Raw genomic sequence first — 16684 nt, 5'->3', positions numbered from 1 at the left:
CCCCCGGACAAAATTCCCCTATTTTGGATTTGCCAAGACTTTTTCCCCCCGATTTTAGACGCGTTTGTACAAAATCCCCCCAGAGAAAACGTCCAGGACAAAATCCCCCAAAAGGAAAACTGTTCAAAAAAATCCTACCGAAAGGATCATTTTATTGAAAATCCCCCAGATAATAGGCATTTAGAAGTAAAGGTAAATGGAAGCCCAAATCCAAAGATTATCTTTAATAATAATGCAAAAGTATAATTCACAAGAGTGAAAGGGATTGCAAACAATGTTCCTAAACCAAAAGAAGTAAACTACTGATTTTGTTTTAACTTATTTCCAAAATTCCAATATTTTGGAAAAGGCGGCAATTTATGGTTAGTCAGCGATATTTTGGAAAAGGCGGAAATTTATGGTTAGTCAGCGATATTTTGGAAAAGGCGGAAATTTATGGTTAGTCAGCGATATTTTGGAAAAGGCGGAAATTTATGGTTAGTCAGCGATATTTTGGAAAAGGCGGAAATTTATGGTTTGTCAGCGATATTTTGGAAAAGGCGGAAATTTATGGTTAGTCAGCGATATTTTGGAAAAGGCGGAAATTTATGGTTAGTCAGCAATATTTTGGAAAAGGCGGAAATTTATGGTTAGTCAGCAATATTTTGGAAAAGGCGGAAATTTATGGTTAGTCAGCGATATTTTGGAAAAGGCGGAAATTTATGGTTAGTCAGCGATATTTTGGAAAAGGCGGAAATTTATGGTTTGTCAGCGATATTTTGGAAAAGGCGGAAATTTATGGTTAGTCAGCGATATTTTGGAAAAGGCGGAAATTTATGGTTTGTCAGCGATATTTTGGAAAAGGCGGAAATTTATGGTTAGTCAGCGATATTTTGGAAAAGGCGGAAATTTATGGTTAGTCAGCAATATTTTGGAAAAGGCGGAAATTTATGGTTAGTCAGCAATATTTTGGAAAAGGCGGAAATTTATGGTTAGTCAGCGATATTTTGGAAAAGGCGGAAATTTATGGTTAGTCAGCAATATTTTGGAAAAGGCGGAAATTTATGGTTAGTCAGCAATATTTTGGAAAAGGCGGAAATTTATGGTTAGTCAGCGATATTTTGGAAAAGGCAGAAATTTATGGTTAGTCAGCAATATTTTGGAAAAGGCGGAAATTTATGGTTAGTCAGCGATATTTTGGAAAAGGCAAAAATTTATGGTTAGTCAGCAATATTTTGGAAAAAGCGGAAATTTATGGTTAGTCAGCAATATTTTGGAAAAGGCGAAAATTTATGGTAAGTCAGCGATATTTTGGAAAAGGCGGAAATTTATGGTTAGTCAGCGATATTTTGGAAAAGGCGGAAATTTATGGTTAGTCAGCGATATTTTGGAAAAAGCGTAAATTTATGGTTAGTCAGCAATATTTTGGAAAAGGCGGAAATTTATGGTTAGTCAGCGATATTTTGGAAAAGGCGGCAATTTATGGTTAGTCAGCGATATTTTGGAAAAGGCGGAAATTTATGGTTAGTCAGCGATATTTTGGAAAAGGCGGAAATTTATGGTTAGTCAGCGATATTTTGGAAAAGGCGTAAATTTATGGCTATAGTCAGCAATATTTTGGAAAAAGCGGAAATTTATGGTTAGTCAGCAATATTTTGGAAAAGGCGGAAATTTATGGTTAGTCAGCGATATTTTGGAAAAGGCGGCAATTTATGGTTAGTCAGCAATATTTTGGAAAAGGCGGAAATTTATGGTTAGTCAGCGATATTTTGGAAAAGGCGGAAATTTATGGTTAGTCAGCGATATTTTGGAAAAGGCGGAAATTTATGGATAGTCAGCGATATTTTGGAAAAGGCGGCAATTTATGGTTAGTCAGCAATATTTTGGAAAAGGCGGAAATTTATGGTTAGTCAGCGATATTTTGGAAAAGGCGGAAATTTATGGTTAGTCAGCGATATTTTGGAAAAGGCGGAAATTTATGGTTAGTCAGCGATATTTTGGAAAAGGCGGAAATTTATGGTTAGTCAGCGATATTTTGGAAAAGGCGGAAATTTATGGTTAGTCAGCGATATTTTGGAAAAGTCGGAAATTTATGGTTAGTCAGCGATATTTTGGAAAAGGCGGAAATTTATGGTTAGTCAGCGATATTTTGGAAAAGGTGGAAATTTATGGTTAGTCAGCAATATTTTGGAAAAAGCGGAAATTTATGGTTAGTCAGCAATATTTTGGAAAAGGCGGAAATTTATGGTTAGTCAGCGATATTTTGGAAAAGGCGTAAATTTATGGTTAGTCAGCGATATTTTGGAAAAGGCGGAAATTTATGGTTAGTCAGCGATATTTTGGAAAAAGCGGAAATTTATGGTTAGTCAGCAATATTTTGGAAAAGGCGGAAATTTATGGTTAGTCAGCGATATTTTGGAAAAGGCGTAAATTTATGGTTAGTCAGCGATATTTTGGAAAAGGCGGAAATTTATGGTTAGTCAGCGATATTTTGGAAAACGCGGAAATTTATGGTTAGTCAGCGATATTTTGGAAAACGCGGAAATTTATGGTTAGTCAGCGATATTTCGGAAAAGGCGGAAATTTATGGTTAGTCAGCGATATTTTGGAAAAGGCGGAAATTTATGGTTAGTCAGCAATATTTTGGAAAAGGCGGAAATTTATGGTTAGTCAGCGATATTTTGGAAAAGGCAGAAATTTACGGTTAGTCAGCAATATTTTGGAAAATGCGAAAATTTATGGTTAGTCGGCAATTCAAACTATTTTCTCCATCATTGGTTCCGCTTTTCCTCGTAGGGGGAATACTACTATTTTTACTACTATCCTACTAAACAAATTTTCACTGTGGAAAACGACCTCTAAAATAGGAATGATCCCTGAAGGGTTCGTCTCCAAGCTGGGGATTTCGTTCTGTAAGCGGGGGATTTTGTTCCGTAAGCGGGGGATTTTGTCTCCAATTTTGGGGGATTTTGTCTCCAGTTTGGGGGAGATTTTGTCTCCAGTTTGGGGGGATTTTGTCTGCAAATGGGGGGATTTTGTCTTATGCCCATTTGGACGGGGGGAAATTTTTGGAGGGATTATGTCCAGGGGGGTTATGGGAGTCACCCCTTTCAAAATAAGTCTGCTCTATAAACAAAGGATTTGTCCTCCTTTCAGCCATAGACAATCTATTTCTAGAACGCTCTGGGTTTCTAACATTTACATTTTCACGCCTGGCAGCCTTACTCAAGTGATTTTTAACACGCTCAGTTTCAACGTACTCTAAATCTTGACGTTTACTAGCCATAGCCATCTGATTTCTAACACGCTCAGTTTCAACGTACTCTAAATCTTGACGTTTACTAGCCATAGCCATCTGATTTCTAACACGTTCAGTTTCAACGTACTCTAAATCTTCGCGTTTACTAGCCATAGCCATCTGATTTCTAACACGTTCAGTTTCAACGTACTCTAACTCTTGACGTTTACTAGCCATAGCCAACTGACTTTTAACACGTTCAGTTTCAACGTACTCTAAATCTTGACGTTTACTAGCCATAGCCAACTGACTTTTAACACGTTCAGTTTCAACGTACTCTAAATCTTGGCGTTTATTAGCCATAGCCAACTGATTTCTAACACGTTCAGTTTCAACGTACTCTAAATCTTCGCGTTTACTAGCCATAGCCATCTGATTTCTAACACGTTCAGTTTCAACGTACTCTAACTCTTGACGTTTACTAGCCATAGCCAACTGACTTTTAACACGTTCAGTTTCAACGTACTCTAAATCTTGACGTTTACTAGCCATAGCCAACTGACTTTTAACACGTTCAGTTTCAACGTACTCTAAATCTTGGCGTTTATTAGCCATAGCCAACTGATTTCTAACACGTTCAGTTTCAACGTACTCTAAATCTTGCCGTTTATTAGCCATACTTAACTGGTTCTTAACTCTTTCGCTTGCTCTATACGATTCATCCAGCTTTTTAACTCTCTTGCTCAGTATACCAACTTGGTGTTCCCTTTCACGATATGACTCATTCTCCCGCTTTTTGGCCATTGATCGCGCCTCTTTCATTCTATACTCTTCATTCTGTCTCAAAATTCTCATTCTCTCTAACGGATACACATTACCATGAGACGTACAAGGTAATTGTTCATCGCTCGCTACCATTGTCGAACTATTTGCTTTATTACTAACTAAATTCATAGGTTCATGGTCAGTAACCAGCTTTGAGTTTACAAAAGAGCGATCTGAACCAGAACTACCGTGGCCGACTGGCGACGCCATAGAACTATCAAACATATTAGGACTGGACGTTCTAGCACCGCTCCCTTCACCCTTAGCTTTTTTCTGAGCTGCTAAAACTCGTCTCCTTTCATTTTCTCTCTTTTTAAACTCTGGATCCGACCTTTTTGCCCTCATCCTTTCCCTAGCTTTACGCTTTCGCATTTCCTCCTTACTCTCAACATTATCTTCCTCCATTTTACATACAAAAATTCAAATACTCACAAAAAGAAGCGGCAAAAACCTGCTGGCTCTTTAAAACCACTTAATTTCACTTAATCTCCAACTTTCAACAACAATAATATAACGGTAGTTTAATTGACAACCTACTAGCATAGAAATTCTCATTAAGAATGGCTCCCGCGGAGTAAAAAGGTCAATTTTCAACTAGGTGGGCGTTATCTCATCAGATTTGAAAAATATAATTTTTTATTTTTTCGGACTGTTATCTAAAGCTAGGTGGTTTTAGGTCAAACAAACGAGGAGTGTAAACACAATAGTGGAAGCTTTAGTCATATTCAAAACATAAATATCAATTTTAATCTCTACAATTTTCTTAAAAATGTTTATTTTGGATTTTTCTAAAGCAATCCTAGAATCAAAGCTCACAAAATATTTTTTAACAAAGAATAAATGTTTAATATTCTTATCAATAATAAATCAAGAGGATTAAAAAATGTCAGTTTAATTTAAGCTTTTATCATGATTACACTCTACAGCTACACTACTCTTACACAAACAAGGAGTATAAACCCATTAGTGGAAACAGTATTTTTATTCAAATATGAAACATTCCCGCTAATGTTTATCATCTCTGGACATTGGTAAAAATTCACTCCATTACTCCTAGGTATGCACAGGATTTTAGTCCTTTATAACTCAAATTCATCTGATTATGTTTTAAAAAATGTTTCCTTATCATTGTGGTGTTTCGGGACGGTAAAAAATATTTAAATACGCCGCTTATAAAATATATAGTTTCAACTTCTTAATTCTTCAAGAAAAGAAATTGAAAACACCCAAGGAGTATGAACAGAGGTGTGGAAGTTTCAAAGATGGCCGCGGATTGAAAACATCTTTCTAATTGGGTACCAACAACGCGAATGTGCCCAAAACAGGGAAACACAACCTACCACACTTACGATAGTTTCGCACTTACCAACCGTTACCTCTCTAACTGAGACAGTGACACAACAAACTGCATTTGTTATTTATCCTAATTCAACTCCTCTACTCCGTCTCTATTAACATCAATACTCGACCTATTTTAACTTTCTAGAGTTTCCATGATTAGTAATACAGTGGGCTAAATTCTTAAATTCTCGCTCTGTATTAACTATGAAATGTGTATCGACTTTTTACGCAATCTTCATTACTCGTCCTATATAAACTTTGACTATATGGTTTTAGTTATCACAGGTTTTTCTTAAATAATTTAATAAATATTATTGATATTTGTTATTTTAATCGTCAATTATGTAAAGCTATTCTAGTTAAATCGTTTATAGAAACGTTATTCTATTATCATTTGAAACTTTGCTAGTATGGACATTTTAAGTGCAGCATGCACCCTTTGTTTCGCCTTACACAATTAGGTAGAATATAAGGATGTCAAACTACATTTAAAAGCAAGAACAACCGCAATTGCGAAAACCTTTGGTGGACAACCCACCCTAGGGAGGCTAGATATTTCTCGTAACCCTAGCCGATCGCCGCGAATGTCTTAATCCCCACGATGACGATGGAGTTAGAAGCCAATGAGGCCGATTGGTGTCTATGTGGAATAGACGGAAGACCAGTAGATGGTGATTAGAAGCCAGTATGTCCAGACTGGTGTCCAAGTGGGATGGACAAAGACCAGAATATGGTGGTGTGAGAACTCAAGTAGAGGAACCATTTCCGTGACTGTGAATGCAGTTCGGAAATGGCGAACACCTTTGCTCCGATTTGGAAACTGTGAACGCGGTCACGTGGGTGTAAGAACAGACACACACACAGACAGACACACCCCCACACACAAACACACACACACACAGACACGTCGAAATTAGAGCCTCTCCGTGACATACGTCACTCGGAGAGGTAAAAACTGACATAAGAATCGTGTACGGTCGTATTGGTTGCGTTGTGACTCGAAGCTCGCTCTCAGACGTTATCCCGTCACTGCCGAATGCGGGAACGTTTGCCTGCTGCGTTACCGCCCTGAGCCGTTTTGTCCCTCCTTAGAACAACCTGGTGGTCCATGAGCGACCTGAAGATGACCATATTGACACCCAGCTTAACGCTGACGGCCGTTCTACACGAGTCCATGAGTCGCATGAATCCCATCCTCATACCATCCATCGATTCTAGCTTCTAAAGGGCTGGATTACAGGAGAACGCCAACACTCCCAGCTGCAAAATTACCTCGAATAAAACAATTCAAACTTTGCAAGGATAACAACATTGAAGTTAAAATCACTATCTGAAGTGTAAAGGCATAACAAAAGAATCGTGTACGGTCAGATTGGTTGCGTTGTGACTCGAAGCGCGCTCTCAGACGTTATCCCGTCACTGCCGAATGCGGGAACTTTTGCCTGCTGCGTTACCGCCCTGAGCCGTTTTGTCCCTCCTTAGAACAACCTGGTGGTCCATGAGCGACCTGAAGATGACCATATTGACACCCAGCTTAACGCTGACGGCCGTTCTACACGAGTCCATGAGTCGCATGAATCCCATCCTCATACCATCCATCGATTCTAGCTTCTAAAGGGCTGGATTACAGGAGAACGCCAACACTCCCAGCTGCAAAATTACCTCGAATAAAACAATTCAAACTTTGCAAGGATAACAACATTGAAGTTAAAATCACTATCTGAAGTGTAAAGGCATAACAAAAGAATCGTGTACGGTCAGATTGGTTGCGTTGTGACTCGAAGCTCGCTCTCAGACGTTATCCCGTCACTGCCGAATGCGGGAACTTTTGCCTGCTGCGTTACCGCCCTGAGCCGTTTTGTCCCTCCTTAGAACAACCTGGTGGTCCATGAGCTACCTGAAGACGACCATATTGACACCCAGCTTAACGCTGACGTCCGATCTACACGAGTCCATGAGTCACATGAATTCCAACCTCATACCATCCATCGATTCTAGCTTCCAAAGGGCTGGATTACAGGAGAACGCCACAACTCGCAGCTGCAAAATTACCTCGAATAAAACAATTCAAACTTTGCAAGGATAACAACATTGAAGTTAAAATCACTATCTGAAGTGTAAAGGCATAACAAAAGAATCGTGTACGGTCCTATTAGTTGCGTTGTGACTCGAAGCTTGCTCTCAGACTTTATCCCGTCACTGCCGAATGCGGGAACTTTTGCCTGCTGCGTTACCGCCCTGAGCCGTTTTGTCCCTCCTTAGAACAACCTGGTGGTCCATGAGCTACCTGAAGACGACCATATTGACACCCAGCTTAACGCTGACGTCCGTTCTACACGAGTCCATGAGTCGCATGAATCCCATCCTCATACCATCCATCGATTCTAGCTTCCAAAGGGCTGGATTGCAGGAGAACGCCACAACTCCCAGCTGCAAAATTACCTCGAATAAAACAATTCAAACTTTGCAAGGATAACAACATTGAAGTTAAAATCACTATCTGAAGTGTAAAGACATAACAAAAGAATCGTGTACGGTCGTATTGGTTGCGTTGTGACTCGAAGCTCGCTCTCAGACGTTATCCCGTCACTGCCGAATGCGGGAACTTTTGCCTGCTGCGTTACCGCCCTGAGCCGTTTTGTCACTCCTTAGAACAACCTGGTGGTCCATGAGCTACCTGAAGACGACCATATTGACACCCAGCTTAACGCGGACGTCCGATCTACACGAGCCCATGAGTCACAGGATTCCCAACCTCATACAATCAATCGATTCTAGCTTCCAAAGGGCTGGATTACAGGAGAACGCCACAACTCCCAGCTGCGAAGGTATCTCGAATAAAACATTTCAAACTTTGCAAGGATAACAACGTTGAAGTTTAAATCACCATCAGAAGTGAAAAACTGACATAAGAATCGTGTACGGTCGTATTGGTTGCGTTGTGACTCGAAGCTCGCTCTCAGACGTTATCCCGTCACTGCCGAATGCGGGAACGTTTGCCTGCTGCGTTACCGCCCTGAGCCGTTTTGTCCCTCCTTAGAACAACCTGGTGGTCCATGAGCTACCTGAAGACGACCATATTGACACCCATTTTAACGCTGACGGCCGTTCTACACGAGTCCATGAGTCGCATGAATCCCATCCTCATACCATCCATCGATTCTAGCTTCCAAAGGGCTGGATAACAGGAGAACGCCACAACTCCCAGCTGCAAAATTACCTCGAATAAAACAATTCAAACTTTGCAAGGATAACAACATTGAAGTTAAAATCACTATCTGAAGTGTAAAGGCATAACAAAAGAATCGTGTACGGTCGTATTGGTTGCGTTGTGACTCGAAGCTCGCTCTCAGACGTTATCCCGTCACTGCCGAATGCGGGAACTTTTGCCTGCTGCGCTACCGCCCTGAGCCGTTTTGTCCCTCCTTAGAACAACCTGGTGGTCCATGAGCTACCTGAAGACGACCATATTGACACCCAGCTTAACGCTGACGTCCGTTCTACACGAGTCCATGAGTCGCATGAATCCCATCCTTATACCATCCACCGATTCTAGCTTCCAAAGGACTGGATTACAGGAGAACGCCACAACTCCCAGCTGCAAAATTACCTCGAATAAAACAATTCAAACTTTGCAAGGATAACAACATTGAAGTTAAAATCACTATCTGAAGTGTAAAGACATAACAAAAGAATCGTGTACGGTCGTATTGGTTGCGTTGTGACTCGAAGCTCGCTCTCAGACGTTATCCCGTCACTGCCGAATGCGGGAACTTTTGCCTGCTGCGTTACCGCCCTGAGCCGTTTTGTCCCTCCTTAGAACAACCTGGTGGTCCATGAGCTACCTGAAGACGACCATATTGACACCCAGCTTAACGCTGACGTCCGTTCTACACGAGTCCATGAGTCGCATGAATCCCATCCTTATACCATCCACCGATTCTAGCTTCCAAAGGGCTGGATTACAGGAGAACGCCACAACTACCAGCTGCGAAATTACCTCGAATAAAACAATTCAAACTTTGCAAGGATAACAACATTGAAGTTAAAATCACTATCTGAAGTGTAAAGGCATAACAAAAGAATCGTGTACGGTCGTATTGGTTGCGTTGTGACTCGAAGCTGGCTCTCAGACGTTATCCCGTCACTGCCGAATGCGGGAACTTTTGCCTGCTGTGTTACCGCCCTGAGCCGTTTTTTCCCTCCTTAGAACAACCTGGTGGTCCATGAGCTATCTGAAGACGACCATATTGACACCCAGCTTAACGCTGACGTCGGATCTACACGAGTCCATGAGTCACATGAATTCCAACCTCATACCATCCATCGATTCTAGCTTCCAAAGGGCTGGATTACAGGAGAACGCCACAACTCCCAGCTGCAAAATTACCTCGAATAAAACAATTCAAACTTTGCAAGGATAACAACATTGAAGTTAAAATCACTATCTGAAGTGTAAAGACATAACAAAAGAATCGTGTACGGTCGTATTGGTTGCGTTGTGACTCGAAGCTCGCTCTCAGACGTTATCCCGTCACTGCCGAATGCGGGAACTTTTGCCTGCTGCGTTACCGCCCTGAGCCGTTTTGTCCCTCCTTAGAACAACCTGGTGGTCCATGAGCTACCTGAAGACAACCATATTGACACCCAGCTTAACGCTGACGTCCGATCTACACGAGTCCATGAGTCACATGAATTCCAACCTCATACCATCCATCGATTCTAGCTTCCAAAGGGCTGGATTACAGGAGAACGCCACAACTCCCAGCTGCAAAATTACCTCGAATAAAACAATTCAAACTTTGCAAGGATAACAACATTGAAGTTAAAATCACTATCTGAAGTGTAAAGACTAACAAAAGAATCGTGTACGGTCGTATTAGTTGCGTTGTGACTCGAAGCTCGCTCTCAGACTTTATCCCGTCACTGCCGAATGCGGGAACTTTTGCCTGCTGCGTTACCGCCCTGAGCCGTTTTGTCCCTCCTTAGAACAACCTGGTGGTCCATGAGCTACCTGAAGACGACCATATTGACACCCAGCTTAACGCTGACGTCCGTTCTACACGAGTCCATGAGTCGCATGAATCCCAACCTCATACCATCCATCGATTCTAGCTTCCAAAGGGCTGGATTACAGGAGAACGCCAACACTCCCAGCTGCAAAATTACCTCGAATAAAACAATTCAAACTCTGCAAGGATAACAACATTGAAGTTAAAATCACTATCTGAAGTGTAAAGACATAACAAAAGAATCGTGTACGGTCGTATTGGTTGCGTTGTGACTCGAAGCTCGCTCTCAGACGTTATCCCGTCACTGCCGAATGCGGGAACTTTTGCCTGCTGCGTTACCGCCCTGAGCCGTTTTGTCCCTCCTTAGAACAACCTGGTGGTCCATGAGCTACCTGAAGACGACCATATTGACACCCAGCTTAACGCTGACGTCCGTTCTACACGAGTCCATGAGTCGCATGAATCCCATCCTTATACCATCCACCGATTCTAGCTTCCAAAGGGCTGGATTACAGGAGAACGCCACAACTACCAGCTGCGAAATTACCTCGAATAAAACAATTCAAACTTTGCAAGGATAACAACATTGAAGTTAAAATCACTATCTGAAGTGTAAAGGCATAACAAAAGAATCGTGTACGGTCGTATTGGTTGCGTTGTGACTCGAAGCTGGCTCTCAGACGTTATCCCGTCACTGCCGAATGCGGGAACTTTTGCCTGCTGTGTTACCGCCCTGAGCCGTTTTTTCCCTCCTTAGAACAACCTGGTGGTCCATGAGCTAGCTGAAGACGACCATATTGACACCCAGCTTAACGTTGACGTCCGTTCTACACGAGTCCATGAGTCGCATGAATCCCATCCTCATACCATCCATCGATTCTAGCTTCCAAAAGGCTGGATAACAGGAGAACGCCACAACTCCCAGCTGCAAAATTACCTCGAATAAAACCATTCAAACTTTGCAAGGATAACAACATTGAAGTTAAAATCACTATCTGAAGTGTAAAGACATAACAAAAGAATCGTGTACGGTCGTATTGGTTGCGTTGTGACTCGAAGCTCGCTCTCAGACGTTATCCCGTCACTGCCGAATGCGGGAACTTTTGCCTGCTGCGTTACCGCCCGGAGCCGTTTTGTCCCTCCTTAGAACAACCTGGTGGTCCATGAGCTACCTGAAGACAACCATATTGACACCCAGCTTAACGCTGACGTCCGATCTACACGAGTCCATGAGTTACATGAATTCCAACCTCATACCATCCATCGATTCTAGCTTCCAAAGGGCTGGATTACAGGAGAACGCCACAACTCCCAGCTGCAAAATTACCTCGAATAAAACAATTCAAACTTTGCAAGGATAACAACATTGAAGTTAAAATCACTATATGAAGTGTAAAGACATAACAAAAGAATCGTGTACGGTCGTATTGGTGCGTTGTGACTCGAAGCTCGCTCTCAGACGTTATCCCGTCACTGCCGAATGCGGGAACTTTTGCCTGCTGCGTTACCGCCCTGAGCTGTTTTGTCCCTCCTTAGAACAACCTGGTGGTCCATGAGCTACCTGAAGACGACCATATTGACACCCAGCTTAACGCGGACGTCCGATCTACACGAGCCCATGAGTCACATGAATTCCAACCTCATACCATCCATCGATTCTAGCTTCCAAAGGGCTGGATTACAGGAGAACGCCACAACTCCCAGCTGCAAAATTACCTCGAATAAAACAATTCAAACTTTGCAAGGATAACAACATTGAAGTTAAAATCACTATCTGAAGTGTAAAGACTAACAAAAGAATCGTGTACGGTCGTATTAGTTGCGTTGTGACTCGAAGCTCGCTCTCAGACTTTATCCCGTCACTGCCGAATGCGGGAACTTTTGCCTGCTGCGTTACCGCCCTGAGCCGTTTTGTCCCTCCTTAGAACAACCTGGTGGTCCATGAGCTACCTGAAGACGACCATATTGACACCCAGCTTAACGCTGACGTCCGTTCTACACGAGTCCATGAGTCGCATGAATCCCAACCTCATACCATCCATCGATTCTAGCTTCCAAAGGGCTGGATTACAGGAGAACGCCAACACTCCCAGCTGCAAAATTACCTCGAATAAAACAATTCAAACTCTGCAAGGATAACAACATTGAAGTTAAAATCACTATCTGAAGTGTAAAGACATAACAAAAGAATCGTGTACGGTCGTATTGGTTGCGTTGTGACTCGAAGCTCGCTCTCAGACGTTATCCCGTCACTGCCGAATGCGGGAACTTTTGCCTGCTGCGTTACCGCCCTGAGCCGTTTTGTCCCTCCTTAGAACAACCTGGTGGTCCATGAGCTACCTGAAGACGACCATATTGACACCCAGCTTAACGCTGACGTCCGTTCTACACGAGTCCATGAGTCGCATGAATCCCATCCTTATACCATCCACCGATTCTAGCTTCCAAAGGGCTGGATTACAGGAGAACGCCACAACTACCAGCTGCGAAATTACCTCGAATAAAACAATTCAAACTTTGCAAGGATAACAACATTGAAGTTAAAATCACTATCTGAAGTGTAAAGGCATAACAAAAGAATCGTGTACGGTCGTATTGGTTGCGTTGTGACTCGAAGCTGGCTCTCAGACGTTATCCCGTCACTGCCGAATGCGGGAACTTTTGCCTGCTGTGTTACCGCCCTGAGCCGTTTTTTCCCTCCTTAGAACAACCTGGTGGTCCATGAGCTATCTGAAGACGACCATATTGACACCCAGCTTAACGCTGACGTCGGATCTACACGAGTCCATGAGTCACATGAATTCCAACCTCATACCATCCATCGATTCTAGCTTCCAAAGGGCTGGATTACAGGAGAACGCCACAACTCCCAGCTGCAAATTTACCTCGAATAAAACAATTCAAACTTTGCAAGGATAACAACATTGAAGTTAAAATCACTATCTGAAGTGTAAAGACATAACAAAAGAATCGTGTACGGTCGTATTGGTTGCGTTGTGACTCGAAGCTCGCTCTCAGACGTTATCCCGTCACTGCCGAATGCGGGAACTTTTGCCTGCTGTGTTACCGCCCTGAGCCGTTTTGTCCCTCCTTAGAACAACCTGGTGGTCCATGAGCTACCTGAAGACGACCATATTGACACCCAGCTTAACGCTTACGTCCGTTCTACACGAGTCCATGAGTCGCATGAATCCCATCCTCATACCATCCATCGATTCTAGCTTCCAAAGGGCTGGATTACAGGAGAACGCCACAACTCCCAGCTGCAAAATTACCTCGAATAAAACAATTCAAACTTTGCAAGGATAACAACATTGAAGTTAAAATCACTATCTGAAGTGTAAAGACATAACAAAAGAATCGTGTACGGTCGTATTGGTTGCGTTGTGACTCGAACCTCGCTCTCAGACGTTATCCCGTCACTGCCGAATGCGGGAACTTTTGCCTGCTGCCTTACCGCCCTGAGCCGTTTTGTCCCTCCTTAGAACAACCTGGTGGTCCATGAGCTACCTGAAGACGACCATATTGACACCCAGCTTAACGCTGACGTCCGTTCTACACGAGTCCATGAGTCGCATGAATCCCATCCTTATACCATCCACCGATTCTAGCTTCCAAAGGGCTGGATTACAGGAGAACGCCACAACTACCAGCTGCGAAATTACCTCGAATAAAACAATTCAAACTTTGCAAGGATAACAACATTGAAGTTAAAATCACTATCTGAAGTGTAAAGGCATAACAAAAGAATCGTGTACGGTCGTATTGGTTGCGTTGTGACTCGAAGCTGGCTCTCAGACGTTATCCCGTCACTGCCGAATGCGGGAACTTTTGCCTGCTGTGTTACCGCCCTGAGCCGTTTTTTCCCTCCTTAGAACAACCTGGTGGTCCATGAGCTATCTGAAGACGACCATATTGACACCCAGCTTAACGCTGACGTCGGATCTACACGAGTCCATGAGTCACATGAATTCCAACCTCATACCATCCATCGATTCTAGCTTCCAAAGGGCTGGATTACAGGAGAACGCCACAACTCCCAGCTGCAAATTTACCTCGAATAAAACAATTCAAACTTTGCAAGGATAACAACATTGAAGTTAAAATCACTATCTGAAGTGTAAAGACATAACAAAAGAATCGTGTACGGTCGTATTGGTTGCGTTGTGACTCGAAGCTCGCTCTCAGACGTTATCCCGTCACTGCCGAATGCGGGAACTTTTGCCTGCTGTGTTACCGCCCTGAGCCGTTTTGTCCCTCCTTAGAACAACCTGGTGGTCCATGAGCTACCTGAAGACGACCATATTGACACCCAGCTTAACGCTTACGTCCGTTCTACACGAGTCCATGAGTCGCATGAATCCCATCCTCATACCATCCATCGATTCTAGCTTCCAAAGGGCTGGATTACAGGAGAACGCCACAACTCCCAGCTGCAAAATTACCTCGAATAAAACAATTCAAACTTTGCAAGGATAACAACATTGAAGTTAAAATCACTATCTGAAGTGTAAAGACATAACAAAAGAATCGTGTACGGTCGTATTGGTTGCGTTGTGACTCGAACCTCGCTCTCAGACGTTATCCCGTCACTGCCGAATGCGGGAACTTTTGCCTGCTGCCTTACCGCCCTGAGCCGTTTTGTCCCTCCTTAGAACAACCTGGTGGTCCATGAGCTACCTGAAGACGACCATATTGACACCCAGCTTAACGCGGACGTCCGATCTACACGAGCCCATGAGTCACAGGATTCCCAACCTCATACAATCAATCGATTCTAGCTTCCAAAGGGCTGGATTACAGGAGAACGCCACAACTCCCAGCTGCGAAGGTTTCTCGAATAAAAAATTTCAAACTTTGCAAGGATAACAACATTGAAGTTTAAATCACCATCAGAAGTGAAAAACTGACATAAGAATCGTGTACGGTCGTACTGGTTGCGTTGTGACTCGAAGCTCGCTCTCAGACGTTATCTCGTCACTGCCGAATGCGCGAACTTTTGCCTGCTGCGTTACCGCCCTGAGCCGTTTTGTCCCTCCTTAGAACAACCTGGTGGTCCATGAGCTACCTGAAGACGACCATATTGACACCAAGCTTAACGCTGACGTCCGATCTACACGAGTCCATGAGTCACATGAATTCCAACCTCATACCATCCATCGATTCTAGCTTCCAAAGGGCTGGATTACAGGAGAACGCCACAACTCCCAGCTGCAAAATTACCTCGAATAAAACAATTCAAACTTTGCAAGGATAACAACATTGAAGTTAAAATCACTATCTGAAGTGTAAAGACTAACAAAAGAATCGTGTACGGTCGTATTAGTTGCGTTGTGACTCGAAGCTCGCTCTCAGACATTATCCCGTCACTGCCGAATGCGGGAACTTTTGCCTGCTGCGTTACCGCCCTGAGCCGTTTTGTCCCTCCTTAGAACAACCTGGTGGTCCATGAGCTACCTGAAGACGACCATATTGACACCCAGCTGAACGCTGACGTCCGTTCTACACGAGTCCATGAGTCGCATGAATCCCATCCTTATACCATCCACCGATTCTAGCTTCCAAAGGGCTGGATTACAGGAGAACGCCACAACTACCAGCTGCGAAATTACCTCGAATAAAACAATTCAAACTTTGCAAGGATAACAACATTGAAGTTAAAATCACTATCTGAAGTGTAAAGGCATAACAAAAGAATCGTGTACGGTCGTATTGGTTGCGTTGTGACTCGAAGCTGGCTCTCAGACGTTATTCCGTCACTGCCGAATGCGGGAACTTTTGCCTGCTGCGTTACCGCCCTGAGCCGTTTTGTCCCTCCTTAGAACAACCTGGTGGTCCATGAGCTACCTGAAGACGACCATATTGACACCCAGCTTAACGCGGACGTCCGATCTACACGAGCCCATGAGTCACAGGATTCCCAACCTCATACAATCAATCGATTCTAGCTTCCAAAGGGCTGGATTACAGGAGAACGCCACAACTCCCAGCTGCGAAGGTATCTCGAATAAAACAATTCAAACTTTGCAAGGATAACAACATTGAAGTTTAAATCACCATCAGAAGTGAACAAGTTGGGAAAACCAAAATATTACCTCTCCGAGTCAAGACGACTACTTACAAACTTATTTACCCAGATATGGAAATGTTTCTTAAGTTAAAATTTATGAAATATTAAAGCAGTATACAAAGCATAGCAAATATACTGTAAATCAGACGACATTTTACATCCAATAATGACATAATTGTACACATTAAAATCATCCGATGGGGGAAAAACGGGAAATGA

At 43.0% G+C, this 16684-nt stretch overlaps 26 non-coding genes across 26 annotated transcripts; all 26 read right to left on the bottom strand.

Moving 5' to 3' along the window:
• Window positions 1-6344: 6344 nt before the first annotated feature.
• Window positions 6345-6644, bottom strand: LOC149680029 (signal recognition particle RNA). Its single transcript, XR_016365664.1, has one exon.
• Window positions 6645-6734: 90 nt separating this feature from the next.
• On the bottom strand, window positions 6735-7034 carry LOC149680028 (signal recognition particle RNA). The gene has a single exon (XR_016365667.1).
• Window positions 7035-7124: 90 nt separating this feature from the next.
• LOC149680027 (signal recognition particle RNA) lies at window positions 7125-7424 on the bottom strand. The gene has a single exon (XR_016365645.1).
• Window positions 7425-7514: 90 nt separating this feature from the next.
• LOC149680026 (signal recognition particle RNA) lies at window positions 7515-7814 on the bottom strand. Its single transcript, XR_016365658.1, has one exon.
• Window positions 7815-7904: 90 nt separating this feature from the next.
• LOC149680025 (signal recognition particle RNA) lies at window positions 7905-8204 on the bottom strand. The gene has a single exon (XR_016365668.1).
• Window positions 8205-8292: 88 nt separating this feature from the next.
• Window positions 8293-8592, bottom strand: LOC149680024 (signal recognition particle RNA). Its single transcript, XR_016365662.1, has one exon.
• A 90-nt stretch (window positions 8593-8682) lies between these two features.
• LOC149680023 (signal recognition particle RNA) lies at window positions 8683-8982 on the bottom strand. Its single transcript, XR_016365648.1, has one exon.
• Window positions 8983-9072: 90 nt separating this feature from the next.
• LOC149680022 (signal recognition particle RNA) lies at window positions 9073-9372 on the bottom strand. Its single transcript, XR_016365653.1, has one exon.
• Window positions 9373-9462: 90 nt separating this feature from the next.
• Window positions 9463-9762, bottom strand: LOC149680021 (signal recognition particle RNA). The gene has a single exon (XR_016365661.1).
• A 90-nt stretch (window positions 9763-9852) lies between these two features.
• On the bottom strand, window positions 9853-10152 carry LOC149680020 (signal recognition particle RNA). The gene has a single exon (XR_016365669.1).
• Window positions 10153-10241: 89 nt separating this feature from the next.
• LOC149680019 (signal recognition particle RNA) lies at window positions 10242-10541 on the bottom strand. The gene has a single exon (XR_016365647.1).
• Window positions 10542-10631: 90 nt separating this feature from the next.
• LOC149680018 (signal recognition particle RNA) lies at window positions 10632-10931 on the bottom strand. The gene has a single exon (XR_016365651.1).
• A 90-nt stretch (window positions 10932-11021) lies between these two features.
• Window positions 11022-11321, bottom strand: LOC149680017 (signal recognition particle RNA). The gene has a single exon (XR_016365665.1).
• A 90-nt stretch (window positions 11322-11411) lies between these two features.
• Window positions 11412-11711, bottom strand: LOC149680016 (signal recognition particle RNA). Its single transcript, XR_016365642.1, has one exon.
• Window positions 11712-11801: 90 nt separating this feature from the next.
• On the bottom strand, window positions 11802-12100 carry LOC149680015 (signal recognition particle RNA). Its single transcript, XR_016365643.1, has one exon.
• An 89-nt stretch (window positions 12101-12189) lies between these two features.
• Window positions 12190-12489, bottom strand: LOC149680014 (signal recognition particle RNA). The gene has a single exon (XR_016365646.1).
• Window positions 12490-12579: 90 nt separating this feature from the next.
• LOC149680013 (signal recognition particle RNA) lies at window positions 12580-12879 on the bottom strand. The gene has a single exon (XR_016365649.1).
• Window positions 12880-12969: 90 nt separating this feature from the next.
• LOC149680012 (signal recognition particle RNA) lies at window positions 12970-13269 on the bottom strand. The gene has a single exon (XR_016365660.1).
• A 90-nt stretch (window positions 13270-13359) lies between these two features.
• On the bottom strand, window positions 13360-13659 carry LOC149680011 (signal recognition particle RNA). Its single transcript, XR_016365655.1, has one exon.
• Window positions 13660-13749: 90 nt separating this feature from the next.
• Window positions 13750-14049, bottom strand: LOC149680010 (signal recognition particle RNA). The gene has a single exon (XR_016365663.1).
• A 90-nt stretch (window positions 14050-14139) lies between these two features.
• LOC149680009 (signal recognition particle RNA) lies at window positions 14140-14439 on the bottom strand. The gene has a single exon (XR_016365659.1).
• A 90-nt stretch (window positions 14440-14529) lies between these two features.
• On the bottom strand, window positions 14530-14829 carry LOC149680008 (signal recognition particle RNA). Its single transcript, XR_016365654.1, has one exon.
• A 90-nt stretch (window positions 14830-14919) lies between these two features.
• Window positions 14920-15219, bottom strand: LOC149680007 (signal recognition particle RNA). The gene has a single exon (XR_016365641.1).
• Window positions 15220-15307: 88 nt separating this feature from the next.
• Window positions 15308-15607, bottom strand: LOC149680006 (signal recognition particle RNA). The gene has a single exon (XR_016365657.1).
• An 89-nt stretch (window positions 15608-15696) lies between these two features.
• LOC149680005 (signal recognition particle RNA) lies at window positions 15697-15996 on the bottom strand. The gene has a single exon (XR_016365666.1).
• Window positions 15997-16086: 90 nt separating this feature from the next.
• LOC149680004 (signal recognition particle RNA) lies at window positions 16087-16386 on the bottom strand. Its single transcript, XR_016365640.1, has one exon.
• Between the last annotated feature and the right edge of the window lie 298 nt (window positions 16387-16684).

This window comes from Phalangium opilio, unplaced genomic scaffold, assembly GCF_054372755.1.
Source record: "Phalangium opilio isolate 3A_F unplaced genomic scaffold, DU_Popi_V2 ptg000040l_1, whole genome shotgun sequence".
In the NCBI taxonomy this organism is placed as follows: Eukaryota; Metazoa; Arthropoda; class Arachnida; order Opiliones; family Phalangiidae; genus Phalangium; species Phalangium opilio.
Note: the sequence above shows the minus strand (reverse complement) of the source record. Positions and strands in the feature narration are given on the sequence as shown.